The sequence below is a fragment of the Hipposideros armiger genome, unplaced genomic scaffold, assembly GCF_001890085.2.
Source record: "Hipposideros armiger isolate ML-2016 unplaced genomic scaffold, ASM189008v1 scaffold_965, whole genome shotgun sequence".
NCBI classification, from domain to species: domain Eukaryota; kingdom Metazoa; phylum Chordata; class Mammalia; order Chiroptera; family Hipposideridae; genus Hipposideros; species Hipposideros armiger.
The window spans coordinates 200388-205266 of record NW_017732315.1 but is presented as its reverse complement, the minus strand read 5'-3'; positions in this window follow the sequence as shown (position 1 = coordinate 205266).

Here is a 4879-nt window from a genome sequence, read left to right as displayed (position 1 = left end):
TAACCCCTGGTCATTCACAAAAGGTGGAGAATTGACAGACTCAGCCTGAAATGAGGAGAGCATGGAAGTAAGTTTATTGAAGAAGAAAGATGCCGGCATAGAAGTTGCTGGGGCAGACAACAGCATCTAACTATAGGTGAGCCTTTTCTTAGATAGGAAAGGGTAGGTAAATTTCCTTATAGCAGGAGATGCGATGTATAGATTTTGGTCATTTGATTGACATGTTGGTTATACAACTAGTTTCTTTCTCCACATGCTCTTTCCCAGAATGCATACAGAAAAACCCACGGGGTGGGGGGCAAGCCTTAATGTTTATTTTATTTTAATTGTTATTATAATGAGGCTAGAGTTCAAGTAATGGACAGGTTTTAACGATTTTCACATGTGTGAGGAATCAGTTAACACCAGTTGGGTCTTAGTAGTCTCTTTTTAGGAGTGTTTGGACATTTTTTTTTTTTTTATGATTTTATTGGGGAACTGGAGGAGGGGAACAGCATTGGGGAATTGGGGAAAGGGAAGAGACAAGTTGCTGTCCTTTTTTTCTTCAGACTAGTTGTACAGGATGTCGCTTCACTGGCCCATGTTGGTATTATCATTGTGCTTTGCACTGGTGAGGCAGTTGCTCACTGGCCATTGGACAGCCGCTCACGGCGGCTCACAGCAGCTCACGCTGGCTGCCGGCCACTCACGCTTGGCTGCTGGCCACTCACGCTTGGCTGCCAGCCACTCATGGTAGCTCACAGCAGCCCACTGCAGCCCCGATGCAGCCTACGCCATCGCCGGCGACTCATGGCAGCCCAGCTCCAGGTCGAGCTGTTGTTCACCATCTTAGCTGTAGATGGCGCAGTGTCACTACTGGCCCATGTGGGATCCAACCCGGGGCCCTGCTGCTCAGAGCTGGCATCCCAAGTGAACTCTTAACTAATGGGCCCCTCGGCCGGCCCAGCATTTTCCCCTTTTTGATCTCATTTCCTCACTCCCTTCCTTCCGACTCCTGCAATCATCTTCCAAATAAGTGGACTGTATCCAAGTCTTGTCTCAAGGTCTGACTTTATTTATTTTTAAATATTTTATTGGGGAATTGGGGAAGGGGAACAGCCAAGTTGTTGTCCTTCAATCTTAGCTGTGGACGGCGCAGCTAGCTCAGCTCCAAGTCCAGTTGCCATCCGGCAGCCTGTTGGCAGCTCACAGCTGCTCAGCTCAAGGTTCTGTGTTCAATCTTAGTTGCGGGTGGGCATAGCCCACCATCCCATGAGGGAGTCAAACCAGCAACCTTGTTGTTAGGAACACGTGCTCTCACCAGCTGAGCCATCCTGCCACCTGTTGGCAGCTCACTGGCCCATGTGGGAATCAAACCGGCGACACTGCTGCTCAGAGCTGGCATCCCAAGCCAACTCCTAACCAATGCGCCACTGCCGGTCCTAGGAAGTGTTTGGACATCTTTGATTCATTTTTCTAGGAGATGAGCCAGGGCGGTTCCTGGGGAGGGGATGCAGGCCTGGGAAGTCCCCCTTCAGGCTCACTTTATTAACCCTTTTTTACAAACATTTTATTGGGAAATTGGGGGAGGGGAACAGTGTTGGGGAACTGGGGAAGGGGAACAGACAAGTTGCTGTCCTTTTGTTCTTCAGTCTAGTTGTGGAGGACATCGCTTCACTGGCCCATGTTGGTATTGTGATCATTNATACGGCGAGTATATAACAAACTCTGTATTTTGAGTGGAAATGTTAGGGGGTCGTCTTATACGCCCAGTCGTTTTATATGCCGGCAAATACGGTAGACTTAATCCCTGCTTTTCCTGGCTGTGAGCTTCCAGGGTGGCCCCTTTATTTCTCAGATTTGCATATGGGTCCTCTGGGTACCTGAACTTTGTTATTTGTTCTTGGTCTCTAGCTCAGACAGCCCAACCTAGAGTAAGCAGGAAGTACCAGCAAGTAAAACACTGGGATAGCCCAGAGATAGACTCAGAGACTTGAGAAGTGGGCATTTCCTCACTCCTCTGACCTGATCACATTCCTCTCAGATTCCAGAAACTTCTGCCAAATGCTGAAATGCTCAATGAGGCAGGGCTGAGAAATTGTCCCTCCCATGCCCTCTTCCTTCCTAGAAGGCCCCTCTCACTTTCCAGCTCTACATCTGTTTTAGCCTCTTCCACTTGTAAGACAGGTGAGTTAGTGTAACAATTAGGCAGTTAGGAATTCCCTGGTAGAATGAACAAAAGATAAACGTATCTCCAAGGCCTATGCCCTCAGCCCTGACCCCAAAAGCCACAGCCTTGAGACAACTGACTCCTACCAGGCTAGGGACATTACATCCCGAGGCAACTAAAACTATCCTAAAAAGCTCTCCTCCAGGCTGAAACGGCCAACAAAATCTAACCTGTACAAGCAGACGCCAGTTTTCTTCCCAGATAGGCTAGGAAAAGCAGATAAACAGAAGCCTCCCCGCTAGTCAGTGGGTACTCCAGTTTCAGATGCTCCCTCACTTTTAGAGAGCTGCATCTCTTTACTCTAATAAACTGTCCTTTGCTGCAAACTTTGCCTCTCTGGTCCGTGTCTCCATTTTTCGGTGCTATGAGACCATGAATCCCGGCGTCAATGCACAAATCGTCCTGCATCACTTGTACACCATAAGCCTTCCTCTGTGCACATACTTATGGGTCTGCATTCTGCCTGTTCATTAGTCCCTCTGAGCTGTGAACCTTGAAGCCAGAGGACAAGGTTGGTCCATTTTGTGTCCAGCAAAAAAGACACAGACACACTGAAAAACTTTAAGCTTTCTTTTCTATAGGGATTTTAAGTTTCCTTTTCCTTATGTTTCATTTCCCCCAGTTTCTTAGCTCCTATCCCCCTTGCTTCTTAATTATTTTGTAAATCAGTTTCTTAATCTTAGGCAACAGATTTTTAGCCTGAATCATAAGAAGTCTTTTCACCCCCTGCTTTAGATAATTGTCCTGAAATTTGTGATTTATACTTGTTGATTGTAATCATTGACACCTAATGTTCTTTCCAACCCATTCTGGGCCCAGCTCCTGGACAATTGACGCCACCTGAATGACCGGTTGAATGGCTACAGGATCCATAAGAGTTGACAGATTTTCCATCACGTACCCACCCCACATCAATAGCTTTAAGCTCTGCTCTTTAAGTCAACACTTTTAAATTTATTAACTAAAATCTATTTTTCCTCATTCAGGGGCCTTGGGGATACAGATGATATCCCAGTAAGATTACCAGTCCCAACCAAAGAAGCCAACATGGTCTTCCAGTGGGATCTCGAGACCCCTTCCTCTCATCTAAGATCAGCTAGGGCTAGAGTTCCGTGAATCCCCAATAGGCAGGGACACCTCTACGCCCCTGCCCAGCAGAAAGCAAATACAGAAGAAAAGACCTCCTGTCCCTCAACTTCCCATAGAGATTTTATGGGGATCCCATCTCTCAAGGAGAAAACAAGGCAGGCAGTTAGAGACAGGCATAGGGTCTCTGCATTCCTGCACAACCAACACAACCCACAGAATGTGACGTCCAAAAGTCCTCCCCCTCCGCCCAAAACTTCCCTTTTTCATTATACTTATCTACCCCTATGAAGAAACAAATGGGTACAAAATACCCAACTAGATTAAACCAGTCACTCACACCTGTGCAGTAAAGGCCACAACGACCTTCATTTCACCTGGGCCTCATTATACTATCATTATAATATCATACATATGCCCAGAAGTTCATTAATATTATTATAACAGACGGAATTCTGGGAAGGAACATGCCGGAGTCTAAAAAGATGAGGTAATAGCTTCTTGTCAATCAAGAGGTCCCACCCCTGGAGAGGAACAGCCCATTCTAGGGGAAAAAAAGGATAAAAACTGCAAGTCCTGGCCAGTCAGCACCTTTTGAGCCCTTGAGCCACTGCTTTCTGCTCAGCCGGCTCCTACTTCTTTGGAGGGTACTTTTTCCTCTAATAAACTGCTCTTTCACTACTTTATCTCTGCATCTTGTTCAATTCTTTGCTCAAGACACCAAGAACCTGGACACCATGCGGAGGAGGGCCCACCCTCCAGCAACACAGAGGCTAGGATTCCCAGTTTTCCTCCAGGATGCCTGGGTTCGACTCTGTGTGGGAACCTAGCCTGGACATAGTGCCGAGAAGATATTATACTAGTACGTAGTGCCTTTGAGGGGTGCTTAAATAATGAGGGTGGAACTGTCATAAACGGGATTAGTGCCTTATAATAGAGGGTCCAGTGAAACCCCTTGCTCCTTCTGCCCTGTTGTATAGGGTCACCTATTTTGAGATTTAAACCTCTGATGTAATTGGATTTGACAGTTTGAGTTGGCTTGAAACTTTGTGAAAGCTTTTTTTCTCTTTTTCTTTTCTTCCCTCCAGCCAAACCTTAATGATTCTCTTTACTGTACATTTACTATGCATACCCACCAATTTCAGTGCTTCTGTTTACTTGGGGCTGGCCAAGTGCATGCCTGGCTTGGTGACTTGGGACAGGTTTTTGCATCTATATGGGATCTGCATATCAGCCTCTAGGAGGAGCTTTTTTCCTGGAGTAGCATGACCAACTTCTGTTTTTTGTTTGTTTTGGCCCTCGTCGCATGCCTACAAAATCTTTTGACGGTATTAAGAGCTGGAAGGCAGTCTTTGTGACAGGGAGTACACTGTCACCTCTTAATGCTGGCATTTTGGAAAAATCTGCTTTTCTTTCCACCAACTTTACCTCTAGAGCTTCAACTTTTGTGCAGCAAGCAGCTGGAACTTTTGTACGGTAACAATGTTAGGATATAATAAGTCTGTAACCTGGAAGAGGGCCCTTAACCGATTATGCTGGCACCCTGATTTTGGACTTCCAGCCTCCATAACTATGAGCAATAAT